Source organism: Vidua chalybeata, chromosome 1 (assembly GCF_026979565.1).
Source record: "Vidua chalybeata isolate OUT-0048 chromosome 1, bVidCha1 merged haplotype, whole genome shotgun sequence".
Lineage (NCBI taxonomy): Eukaryota > Metazoa > Chordata > Aves > Passeriformes > Viduidae > Vidua > Vidua chalybeata.
Window position 1 is genome coordinate 10,593,368 of NC_071530.1, and position 13,930 is coordinate 10,607,297.

General features: G+C 40.8%; 1 protein-coding gene across 5 annotated transcripts in view; it reads right to left on the reverse strand.

Annotated features, from left to right (window-relative positions):
- The window catches only part of LARP4B (La ribonucleoprotein 4B), a 56,050-nt gene extending 42,428 nt beyond the window's left edge, over positions 1 to 13,622 (reverse strand). For 4 of the 5 annotated variants that reach the window (XM_053943305.1, XM_053943313.1, XM_053943291.1 and 1 more), the window contains exon 1: positions 13,137 to 13,345. The gene's annotated coding sequence lies outside the window, so the exon portion shown is untranslated. Of the gene's footprint in view, positions 1 to 13,136; positions 13,346 to 13,447 lie in introns of those variants that run through there. The other variant, XM_053943296.1, reaches the window with a different exon arrangement.
- Between the last annotated feature and the right edge of the window lie 308 nt (positions 13,623 to 13,930).

Consider the following 13,930-nt stretch of genomic DNA (forward strand, 5'->3'; position numbering starts at 1 on the left):
GCAACAGCATAAAACAAAAAAAGCTCACTAGAATAAAAGAACTTTTCACTGCTCTTCAGCAAGTACAAACAAAAATAGTTTTGAGTTTGGCTTTGTGCAGAATTCTTCTTAGCAAACATTTTAGAAACTTTAAACACAGATTAAGTTTTCACAAGGCTAATACAGAAATACACTTCAGTAACATGAGAAAGCTTAAAATGTTTTCTAAACAGAGGTGCATTGCTTAACTTGAGCCTCATAACAAACTTCCAGCTGCAAGCCAGAAATCCTCTTTCTGCTTTGAGAGAGAACACACTTTCTCACCATCCACCACACACTTGGGTACCCATGAGGATCAACACACCACAGCAGAGGTAATCAGAGCTACCACTGACCTCACCTCCGAAAAGTTCTACCACCTGCTGAAGACATCACATAGACATTTATATAAGAAATAAGAGATGCCTTTCCCAAAAGTATGCTACAATTTTAATACATTAGCTCCTCTTTAAACAGTGTTTAACTTTTATTCGTTTCACCAGCTTTGTGAATAGCCAAAGCATATGTAATACATCAAGAGTTAATCATGTTCTCACTTCCAGTAAAGGTGCCAACTCAGATACAGGATATATAGTTTAGCTTATACAGCATCATCAAGGAAAAACCCTAATCCTGAAAGGCTGAGAGTTTTCCTCTAAGTGTCATAAGCACTGATACAAACTTTCAATTTTCATCTGGTGGTTGTTTGAGGATACTTTCAAAAAAAAACATCTCAGCTGTTAGAGCTGACCCATCATCCTGCTGCATGGGGCACATGCTACCATTCTGTAGAGAAATAACATCATCCAAGCTGTATTACGCTCAAAGAGAAAGCTTGTGACAGAACTCAGGAGTTTCCATCTTTCCATTCAAAGCAGGAAATCAGTTTCTTTACAGAGCAGATGTGACAAGCAATCTAGCTTTCAAAGGATGGCATTATTTAAAATAAAATATACTGTGAAGAAGTTCCATTAGCACAGCAGATAATATAGTTGTGAATAAGAAATCTAGCAGCACCAAAAGCATATCTGTTTGTGGCCACGTCTGCAATCATCACTGTGCCTACATTGGTTGTAAAATCTCTATTACACAACAGCAATTAAAAAGCTGACATGACATAAATATTTAGTCACAGCATGTGTCTACAGAAGTCTTGAATGCACTACTATTAAAAATCATCACAAGGTCCTCAATTTGTTTGACTGCTGATTAGCTAAATGGTTGGGGAAAAAGTTGAAAATTCACCTCTGGAGCTTAGTGTTTAGACCCAGTGATTTATGCAAGTCTGTCGGGCGAAGGTTTTAAAACGTACAAGCATCCAGTGTACGTGCCAGCATGGTGGCTGGAAAGTTAGATTTCAAAGAACCTGAGAAAAGTACCATTGGATTTGTTTCAGTTTTCCTTCCTGCCAAGAAATTACTTACGCCCCAGCACTCTCCAGAATAATGCAACTTCTGGGTTCCTGAAGAGGAACATGGACCTAAGCACTGGGGGCAAACCTGCAACAGAACACTTGGAAGACTCAAGGTACTTCAAAATGTACAAGGCAACCAGGTGTTAGCAAGAAATAGTGTCAGAAGAACAATTAAACCTTAATGCTGTACCTTTTTTAACATCCTTCAACAGAAAACACAAATTATTTAGAGCTGCTGCTGCATCTACTTCACAAGTTTGGGTTTTTTTTCAATCCTTTCTGTTGTTTATAAGGTTGAGAGCCTCCAAAATTGTTCTGCAATTCTATTAATTATCCCTTAAAATGTAATATCTCCTTTAAGAAAGGATGAAATAGTAAATTTTGCTGTTTAAAAGGAACACTGCATTTTTTTATTTAAAGATCTATGAAACATTTCTGTGTGAGGCTTCCCAAGCAAGTCACAACTCTCATCATTTACTCAATATTCTCACTCACACAGAAACCTATGTGATGAAGAGCACACCAGAACTGATTACTCTGCAAGTCTGGAAATCCAGATCATTACAGTAATTAGCTGTCCAAAAGATGCCAAGCAGCAAGTTACTAAACAAAGGTGATAAAATACCAAAGAAACCTGATACTGGTAAATGATAAGGACTCTGTACAGAGGCATATGAACAACTCTTTCAGTGAAGAGCAAGAAAAATGGGAAGAGGGTAAAGTTACAGTCTTACTCAGTATCTCAAACAAGACGATGATGTCAACACTGCACAGAAGATAACAGGATGACCTCCACCAACAAAAAATTATAATTTATAATTTTGTTTTATAAATTATGGTTTATAATTGTTTGTATCTAGCCTTTTAAGCACTGTATTTTAAATATATGTGTGTTTGTATCTAGCCTTTTAAGCACTGTATTTTAAATATATGTGTGTAACAAAAATGAAATAATTTCACTACACTCAATGGTCTCTCACAGAATTTCTGCAGCCTGCCTGCACACCAAGAAACTTCACATGCAGTTACTATCTGAAGTGCATTCAAACATCACTCCAGAGATGGACCAAGAAGCCTGTGGATCATATCATCCTCAGTAATGCAATAAACCAGATATTTAATGGTATATAACCTAACAAAATCTTACCATTTAAGAACACTAGGAGTGCCTACCAAGCAAGAATAAGCCACTAGGAAGAAATGTTTATGCCTTATAAGAGTGTCATGTGCCTTGAAGACAAGAGTGATTGTGTCATGAGCAGTTTTCAGTTTGCTTATGGCTTGTTCTCAGTTTTCAAGTCTGAAGCAGCACTCTCCTGACTGCAGGCTGAAGCACATTACATTAAGAAACTCAACTCATTAATTAACAGGAGTTGCTTCATGTTGCACATCCATCACAAAGCCACAAGCTTGTTTTCCTCACTGTAAGTGGACTAACAGCACACACCCTGCAGGTTATTCATAAAGATATATATTTAATTTCTATTATAATTATCGTGTCTGATAAGATATTTATCAGATGATGATTTCAGAAGTACCGCACTTAATTAAAATTCATCTCTTGACTCTCCGATTTGTGCATTTTCCAAGAAATCCCTCAAATGGCAGAGTTAAACTGTTAGCAGGTCAACCAAATCATGACAATTCTGAAAAGTGGAATGCTAACTTAATATAAATTAATTATGGTCATAGTTCTCCACAACCCATTCTCTCTTGAAAAGCTGAATGTAGAACTACACATTCTACATTCACTACCACGGCCTACAAAGAGCAGAAAACATCTCACATTGAATGAAAAAGGTCTTTTAACTTCCTTACGAAAGAGATCAGGAATTTGTTACTCAAGTAGATTAGATATGTACCCTGAAGTATAATGATTTTTCACTAAAATGCTCCATCACTTGCCCTCTCTTATACTTATAGGCCCTCCCTTATACTTGTACACATTTGACTTCCTGCCTACATCCCAGCTCTGACACAACTTTTTACTTTTCCAGGACAGAAAACATCACAAGCAAGAACAGAATTTGAATCAATTTGAACACTCCCTTCTCCAGTTAAACAGAGAACTACACAGTAGTTGCCTGCACATGCATTTTACTTCTGTGGCCACCAAAACAGCAGTAAAGGAGAGAGGACTCAAGCTGAATGCCTGGTGGCATTCATCCTCCTGTCCTGCTCTAGGAAACCAGAGGAGCAGTGCTGCAAACCCAGTACTTCAGTTCTGAGTGGGACTCAACAGTTCAGGTTCACATCACTCTGCTGCTGCTGTTACAAAGCATCACCAATAAAAAAAAAAAAACCCAAAAAAAAAAAAAAAAAAAAAAAAAAAAAAAAAAAAAAAAAAAAAAAAAACCACCCAAAACCAAATAGGAAAGTAAAGGCTACAGTAACATATCTGCAGGACCTTCACAACAGAAACCCCAGCAGACTGAACATTGCCTGTTCTGAATTAGAGTGAAAGGACAGGCTGGTGCAAGCCACTGCCTCTTCCGCACTGAAATAATCAGAAAACTAATGAAGCCTAAATACAGGGCAAATAATGCTTTAAAGTAGCTACTGAAGGACAAGCTTGGAGTTGGACCCCACACTCTGCACAGCACTTCATATCTGCCTCTGCTTCCAAACTACATTTGGAATACATTTGTTAAATAAGCCTAACCATAAAGGCAGACTAATTCTTCATATAATCTTCTAAAACCAGCCAGCCTAAATAATGACTAAGCATATAAACCCCCTTATATTTAAGCCTAATATGGGTTAAGAGAAACTGCAGCATGTGATGGAAGCTCCTTCCTTCGGCAAGATTTTTTCTTTAATTAATATATTTTAATAACTGATTAGATTCTCATCATAGCATAGGCATCACATATTATACCAATGCACCATCCACATTGATTTCTTGTAACATTCCCATCCACCTACAAGGCAACAGCCTATGCTTGCAGTGTCCAGTGCAGTAGGATTCTGATCTGCAAATATAAATCACAGCTGAGGCAATAGAAAAAAAAGTCATGGTATTTTTACTAATATGCATAAATTTAACTGCTAAAAACGTTTACTTTCTACACAAATATTAATTCTAGATGTTTTAGGGTGGTCTTTGATAGGCTAATTGGATTTTCTCTGAAAGTCAAAGCTTTTCAATAACTTCAGAGGTCTTTATGCCAACAAATTAGGCGGGAGATTGTTCCAGGCTTTTAATGTAATACCAATATTTAATATCAAATACTGCTCTCTGATCCAGAAATTGTCATTTCATGCAAATGTTAAATGATAGGGAAAAAAAATTATGGAAAACATCACAAAAGTATGTTTCTAAATTTTAGCACCATCAAATACAAAACCTCACCTAAATCAACTATCATCCATGTTGTTTGTTTTCGCTAATGTGACATGAGTCAAAAACTGCACAACACTTCTGTACACACAGAAAGCAGAAGAGCAATTGATTAGAAACAGTAAATTGAATGGGTGAGAAAATTCAAACTTGCTCTGGAGTAGACAGGGCACTGTTAGCACTAATGACTGGGTTTCACAAAATAGTGTTCATTCTTGTACTATTTTTAAATAGTCATTTACAGAACACTACATGGTAGCTTAAACTCTTGAACTCTTAAAATAAATAGGCCTGTATTGCTCTTTCCCATAGCCAGCCAAGACTTCATGAAGAGATTAACACAGCTATCAGAAAATAGATCCATAATCTATTTCATTCAAACTATTATTTATTTTGACAGACATCTTATCTCCAGCAGGTAAGTTTACTCTGGCACTCTGAACACCAAGTCTGTCTCATCTTACCATACCTTCTCTGAATTCATGCACATATGAGGAATTATTATGCAAAGATAGTATCTTGCATAATAATGTATTTTCTTTGTTTCCCTTCCTTCCCCACATAACTGGCCTGCTCTCTCTTAACCAATGAGGTGTTTTTGTCTTGTTGTTGGTTTTTTTTTTTTTTTTTTGCTGTTTGCTTTTCCCTAAAGTAGCTATTGAAGGGAAGTATACGATTAATTTTCCTATTCCTGTGCTGAAGGAAGCAACAATTAAGCATGCTTCACTTCAGAGCAGTGAAGTTTACGGAGACTGTTGCACTTTCACTGTGAGAGTCAGTTTCAGTCTAAGACAAACTGATTCCTGATTTGGAGTGAAAACTAGAAAGATACTGAACTTTGCTGGGAAACATACTCACCAGCACCTCAGCATGTCAGGCTCAATGTATGTAGACCTATAATTTCGTAAGTTCTGTTTGTTTAACAAAACAACTGCCAGTTCTACAGTATTTTACTAGTTGCTTCAAGTTTTTAAAGCTAAGAGGCAGCAACTGATGGTCTACTTGGCTTTTCCCAGTTCTTCAAAGAAACACTAAATCTTCAAATGCTGTAACACATGACAAGGTTCCAGGAGGTTTAGCACTTGCTTAGAGGGAACAAGTTAAAAGTTGTGCATGAAGAGCGTGAGTTTGGCAATGCTGGGAACAACGAACTTCCTTGTTTCAATTACTGAATGTTCCTCCTCATGATTTACCAATACCAACTCTAAGTTTTCCGCATTCTTCACTACACTGCTAACCAGAGAATGGCTGAAGCACTCACAGCCTGCCTGTGACTCCAGGCAGGACACTTGGCAAAGGTGAAGGAAACAACTAACCCAGCTCTGCTGGGCAGGATTTTATGATCATCTTCCTCAGAAAAATTCCGAAGTTGGCAGAAGCAGATGCAGTATTTTATGATGAAAGACAAGACTAAAAACATCACTTGAAGCTATAGGGTTAATATTCAGTGCAGTTCCAAGGGTGAGGTTAGAAGTCTGACCTTCTTTAACAGATCTTAATAGTGTTATCCTAGAATATTGCTATTACTTGGATTCCACATTTCAAGTCTGCAATCAGTATAATACTTAAGCAAGAGGAGGTTAAAAGCTGCATTTGGAATTTCCAGGACCCTTAATATTTTTAGTACTTTGAATTAATATTTAAGACACGTCCATAGCTTCAAAGCCAATTTGCCAAGTTCTTTATCATGGCATTCTGGGACCATACAATAAACTCCTAATTCAGGGAAGCAGAAATCTAACACCACAGATCTCAAAATCAAATGCAACAGAACTAGAATTCTGGAAAAGATTTGATGCAAACCAATGGGACAACCATTACAATCCTCCTGGAATATATCTTCCCTCACAACAGGGCTGAGAAAACCAAGAGAGAAGAGGATCTATACCTACACGAAGTCCAAGTGAGAGGCATATATAACCAAATATGATGTTGATAACACCAGTGACAAGCAAAAAGTTACAATGACAATTTTTGTCCCAACACAAATTTATACAGCAATCCTTGACAATGCACAGACTATTTCAATAAAGAGTCATTCTGCAAAACAAACAGCCTGGGATGACTCCCCTCAATCTCTGGGGTTTCATGTTTTTTGGGGGTGGTTTTTCTAGTGGTTTTTTTTTTGTTATTTGTTTGGTTTTTTGTGTGTTTTTTTTTTTTTCCAGATGACTTGAAAAGCATTCATTGACCTAAAATGTTAGTTTAACTTTTGAAACACCTTCAGGACCAAATCTAAAGTGAAATTTAACTCCTTACAGAAGAAACATAATTTAACTTTAAGGTTTTGTAAAAGAAAAGGAAGCTAATGTTTTTTGCCAATGATTATGTCATTAACCTCTTTGCCAAAAATAGAATTTAACTCCAATAATCCAGTCATTTTAGTATTACTTCCTCTTTTAATAAAGGCTACCATCCTTCATTACAAGCTTCACCGAAACCAGAAGCAGCTCTTGCTTAGTTTTAAATCACTGTATGAAAGACTATCACCTCCTGGGTGCACATTTGTTCACAGTCAGAGCACCCCACCTTCCTAGAGTATCACTGTAATCAAAATTACTGGTAATTCAGGTTTTGACTCACAATTGAAGGATGGACTGCCAATATTTTACCTTGGATTTAACAACAATAATCCTTCCTTGCAAGTCAAAATAACTGGGCACAGACCCTTCTAAAATTTCCACTTATTCCTTGAATCCAGTTAGAATACACAATGTTAACTAAGAAAATTATCATCAAATATAGACTATAAGCTAAGCTGTAACATATGTTCATTAAAAAGAGTCCCTTCCCTTCTTGATAGCATAATTTTTTTGACATTTATTATGAATAATTGGACAAGCAGCTTTAAATTTGAGCAACAACACAAATCCAAGATCCTGGAGAGATGCCAGTGTAGACAATGATATTCTGACCAAATTGTTTGCCTTGCTGCTTTAAACAGCAACATGGTGACCATTTTCTGTCCCTATCTGTTGGGCAACAACAACATTGAATGGGAATGAAACTCCGGGATAAGTCTGCAAATTCTGCACATCCAGGTAGCTCAGCACTTAAAGTAACCATGCCCCAGTACATTCCTCACTTTTGCTCTACCTTTTAATTCCTAGAACAAGAACCAGAAACCAGAAGGATACATCCAAACATTTGAGCATAAACCCTCAGCATTAGGGTATGGAAAAGCAAGCTACTTTGGACATTGGCCTGTTGATTCATCAGTTCCTTGTTTAAACAACAGTTAGAGTCAGACTCTGTTGTGGGGCAACCTGTGACAGCATCACAACCTGTGAAAATACACATATGGATACCAACAGTGACCGAAAACAAAAGCATAAAGCTGCCAAGAAACATCACTGTAAGCTTTCAAACCTTTAAGTTTCTGCCAAATGAGATTTATGAAATTATTTTTTTTCTCAACATAGTTACTATTTAACATTCTATTATATTCTGTTTCTCGGGCTTCCCTGTCGGATCACTGGCATCCTGTAATTATAAAATACTTCACTTGAAATCAGACTGCAGAACGTTAGATTGGCCGAGAAATACTGATAAACACTTTTAACAAAGTAACAGAAATTTACAGTGTTTTAAGCAAGTTTGCAATTCCACTAACAAGAGAGATGGATGTCCACCTTATGAATAGTACCAATAAAGTATTCACCATTGTTGCTTACTTCCAGAAGTCAGGTGGGAAGGGCCAATAAGAGAGAATTAACGCATCCGAAGGGAAAACATTGCTTACATACTTGTGCAAAAAAACCCACAAGAAATCTAAAAGCCAAATAAGGTGATACAGTATTTAGACTTCAAAAAAGCCCAGCACTAGCTTTAGATAAAATAACTCTATATTCTTCACACTGAAAACTCAGTGCATTCCCAAACATATTCCATGTGAAATTCTGATAGCATCTGAAGGTGTAATTTCTGAAGTCTGTGTTGCCAGTGTTTCCTGTTTTCAATAATGAAAGTTATATTGGCATTTTAGAAAAGAATCCCTAACAGATAAAGCAATTGTGTCCAATTCATCATAGGTTACCATGGTAGACAGATGTCTGTACATTTCTATAGGCATCTATATTTCTATCTGTATGTGCAACAGTCCAGAACTCAAAGTTATGTATACGTGCCACTACCTTAAATACACGTACACTGAACTCGATATATCTGTGAACTTTACATGGCCGTAGAGGCAATCCAGAATAAACCTTTACTGTAGGATATGCTCTCTGGAACACCAGCTCCTTACATGCCAACAGCCTTATGAGAATAACAACAGAGCTGCTGGAAGTGCAGAGGTGGCAATCCATTCAGCTTATGAACAACTGATTCCTTTTGTATTACATCATTCAACTACCCATTAAGGAGCTGGACTGACAGGATCCAGAATATGCATAGCCCAGCCCTCCCTGGTAAACGAGAGCATTCGAAAAGATTAAGACTCAAAGAAATTGGTGATTCATCAGGGTGTCAAAACAGCGCTTCCCCAATTCCCGGCAATGTTCTAGGCCAAGCAGCTAGCCACATATTAGTAACCTCTGTCAGACTTCCAATTTTGGAGTTAATTGTTGTTCCTGAAACACATACCCAGACACAAAATACCTGCAGCAGCACACATCACAGAATGAACACTGCCACGGCTATCCTAATCACACATTTATGCTGTATTACAGTCACACCTAATTTGAGCACTCCAAAGTACCTTTGTTGTCTGCAGGTATTGCTCTGTGGCACCTGCTTCTGAATGGGGGGGCACCCTCCTTTAGAAAGGGTATGGAACAGCTACACACACAGATGTGAAAGATCAATGATTTCATAAATCTTTGGCTCCATCACATCACCAAAATTAAAGTACCACCAGCTAGGAACCAATTAACAGAAATTGTTTCTATCTTGTAATACTTTTATGGAACTTGAATAGATGAATGGGTGGAACAGAAATCAACTGCTGGTCTCCTGTTTCTAACAAGTTCCTCAGACTTGTTGATTGTAGACACATTTTTATCATTAGACAGTCAAAGTCATTATATGCTTAAAGAGAAAAGAAACCGGTTGTTAGAATAGCAATGGGTCTTCTTCAATTATCTAGTATGTACAGTACAAAAACATTTTTTGACCAGGTGAACTATCACTACGTTTTATATTCTGTGAAGTTGCTTTAGAATGCTATTTTTGTGTTTGACTGTTATGATACACTAGCACGTCTTGAGCTTAGCACAGAGGAGTTAATGCACAGGAAAAGAAAACAGAGCTTTCCCAAAGCATTAGCTTGAAAATGCAAATACAATTAGAATCGGTGCCTTTGGCAAAGCACATTATCAGTTCAGGGGAAGAGGTTGTGTGTATGTATCTTCTCTTTTTTGAGGGATTACAAACTTTGAAATAGTGCGAGTTTTATGTCACTTTCCCCTCCCTAATTCAATAAGTGGCTTCTGTGATGAAATCCACCCGTTTAGATCTTGTATATGGACTAAAATCAGAGTATTAATTTCAGCACATGCACGCCTTGCTTTCAGAACAACATTGCTCAAACATCTTTCCAGGGCCTTTACTACAAGAGTAGCTTTTATTCTCATCTTCTACACAGCTTTCCACACATCATTGCCTATTTCAAAACTGCAGGGAGAGGGTTAATTTTCTTCCTTACAACGTCCTGTTTTGTAACATCCTGTCCTTCCTACTCATACCTGTGTGCCCATTCTGAATGCAAATGCAAAGGACTTCCAATACTCCTGTTAGCTGAGTATCCCTGATTACATGCAGGAAAAAAAAAATGCAGCCTGAGATTATTTTCTACAGTTATGTCTAAGACTTAGACAAACCTGTTGTCCAAAAATGTCGTTTACTAGTAAAAGCTTAGAGGAACAGAGAACTTTGTAAACCACTTATTACGTCTTAAGGCATGTAACAGTTTCTCACATGTGTGCATACATGCACACACACGCAAATCACACTCCCAAAGCTTAATATTCTCTGGACTCCAGAATACATTTCTTTGCTTGCTTTATCTCTTTCTGCCAGCAATAGCCCTCCTGACACTGCATTTGTGAGCTAGCTCCACAGCCACCTTCACACCTCCAAGGCAAGAGTGCTCTTCTTCGAGATCGATAAGGCTGTGGCCTTTGCAAACCTGCTCCTTCCAACACGGGCACAAGAAAAGTCAAGTGCTTTACGTTCCTATTTGTGTGCCTTACCTGTTAATTTAAGAGAATGTGAATGCCTGATGAATATATATAGACACCATGGAATTAAACATTAATAGCGCTGAAGGTCCTAAAAGCCACCTAGTTTTAAAAAAATCAAACTGATGGAATACATCTACACCTAATTACTTTGTTTTTTGTAACTCCTTTTTTGCTACCTTTAAGCTGTCACTTTAGATTTGTCATGCACTGTGGTCACAAACATGCCTTTTCCGTGTCTAGCATGTGCATTTTGTGAGGTAGTGTAATAAATATTTAACAAAGAGTTTATATTACCATGCCAATTAAGCTCTCAACTGATTTAAAGCCCAAGCCGCTGCAAGATATGAGACTTAATAATGGACACAGCAACAGATCAGTACAGAACACATAGACTAGACAAACCTGACTCTATTGACTTTGCATTTCAGTAAATAAACCAAGGATTTAACTTCACTCTAATCGAAATAAAACATCATCATCAGAAACTGCCTACATGGTTTCTGTATGTCTCAAAGAAACAAAAAACCCCAAAGTCCCCAAGCCCCTGTAACTGCCTCCAGTTCCAGATCTTCTGTTTTGCTCTGCAAAGAAACAGATTTAAGATACAGCCCTATATCTAAGCAGTATATATATATAATGAATACATATCAGTCATTTGTATTTTCTATGTGTATATTGGCACCACAGCCAGCCATAAAAAGCAACCAAGGCAGCACATACTTGTGCTGACACCTTTAGTCCCTCAGTGTTTGTGTATAAACGGGAAAAAAAAAACCTGGAAAAAATTACAAGGTGAACAATCTAAGCAACAATCTATTCAACCTAACCCAGAACATTCTGTGTGCTTAAGGACCCGATTACATACAATTTTTTATTAAGGAACATCCAAGAGATCAAATATTTTCAATTTTCTGCTTGTAAATTCAATGTTTGTAATTCATTTAAGCAAAAATTTTACCTCCATTTGAATAAAGATTATTTTCCCCCAAAATGTAAGACCAATTAAATGTAGAAGTAATTGTGGCTTCCATAAAAAGAGCATATCCACATGAATGACAACACATCTAGAAGAATAAAATTTTCTGTAGACATTATACATAAAATAGATACTGCTTTTTGTATGTGTATTATCAGGCCTCAGCCTAGTTTTCACCTCCCTCTCACTTCCCACAAAAAAAAAAAAAAAAAATATAAGAATATCAATGTTGTTCTAATAGCTAGAGTGATTAAGCTGATTAGCTTCATATCTTGAGAACCGACTTGAAGAAATGCTTACAAATCAGCAGGGAGAAGTGAAAGTTCAACTGATAAAAAGTTACCAGACCAGAATCAAAACCCAAGAGTTGTGAAATACCAGCAAGTTGAAAAAAAAAATACAATATGCTTCGACCTTTGAGAATTTATCCAATCTCTAAAAACCAGATAAGTCTGACACGAAACTTCAACCACAAGACAGACCTTACAATAGCAATCCTTGAGGCAGTACTTAAGAAAGATTCCTTCTCCAATTTTACTAAGGACTCAGGGGCCAACAAAACTAGGCCAGAGACAAGATGCAGAATCGGAAGCCAGAATTCCCATGGTTTTACCCCAACAGTGACTCAAGTTTAAACAGTGGTTTTGAAACCAGCACTCTCTGTGTGGCCACAGGCAAGTCTTAACCACTTTGCTTCAATTCGCTTACCTGCAGAATAAAAATAATTATACTTATCTGCCACACAGGAATCTCATACAACAAACACTGTTTGGCAAGCGCACATCTGTTTAAACTGTGGACAAAGCTACGTAGTAATTTTGAGCACCTGGACAAACTGAAACCGAGAGTGAAAACAACTTCGCTGAAGCAGCTACCGAAGGCCCAACAACAACTGAATCCTGGGGGCAGCGCAGCGCCCGTGCGCTCCCGCAGGTTCCGCTGCGCAGCCCGGGCGCACCCCCGGCCCGCCGGCAATTCACCTGCTCAGGGCACGGCTCGCGTGGAAAGCCAGCGACGTGCCCGGAGCGATGGGCCAGGGGTTGGCACCGCCTGCCGCCCCGGAGGGTCCCGGCCGCCCATCCGCCCCGGCCGGGCGGCCGGGAAGGCTCCAGGCGGGTCCCCCCGGCTCTCGCCCCCTTCCCGCTCGCCCCGCGGCACACGCGGCTCTCCCCCGCAAGGGCCCGTCGGCGCGGGGGCAAAGCTCACCCGCTGTGCCCGGGGCGGCGAGGCCGCAGTGCGGGAGCGGCCCCGGCGGCTCGCCCGCCCTGCCCCCGCCACCACCGCGGCCCCGAGCCGGGATCCTCCTCCTCCCTCCCGTCTCTCCCCCGGGAACCGCCTCGGGTGGGAAGATGGCGGCTCCGGCCGCCTCCCCGGTGCGAGGGGGCGACGGAGCGGGGGGTGTCGCTCCCCCTTCGGCCCCGCCATCCCCCCCCCCCCACTGGGAGCCGCGGGTGCGGAACGGCCCCGGCGGGCGCCGCCGCCCGAAGGGCGCGGGCCGGGCGGCCCCTCGCACTCACCTGTCACCAACAGCCGCCGCCGCCGCCCACGGGCCGGGGCTCGGCACGGGGGACACGGGCGGGTACGGGGGAGGGGGGGAGGGGCGCTCCGCCGGCGCGGGGCCTTTCACTCCTGTCGGGTTCCCGCGGGCGCCGGGGCCTCTCGCCGCGCCGCCGCCGCCGCCGGGGCCTCGCCGCCGGATGCCGTGAGGAGGAGAGCGGAGCGCGAGGCGGGGCCGAGGGGGCGCGGGCGGCGGCAGCGCCGGGGGCGGGCGGGGCGGGGGGGGGGCGCGGGGGGGCGGCGGCGGCTCCGGGCCCGAAACGTCTCCGAGCCGAGACTCAACCACCCGCTCGCATGAGAGACCCGCTTCCGGCTCCCGGCGGAAGTCCCGCCCCCGCCGGCGGAAGGGATTGGCCGGCGCCGCTCGGCCGGGCGCCGCCGCGCGCGGATTGGCGGAGCGCGGAGGGGGGGGAGGGGACCCCGGCGCGCGCGCGGCGTGTGAC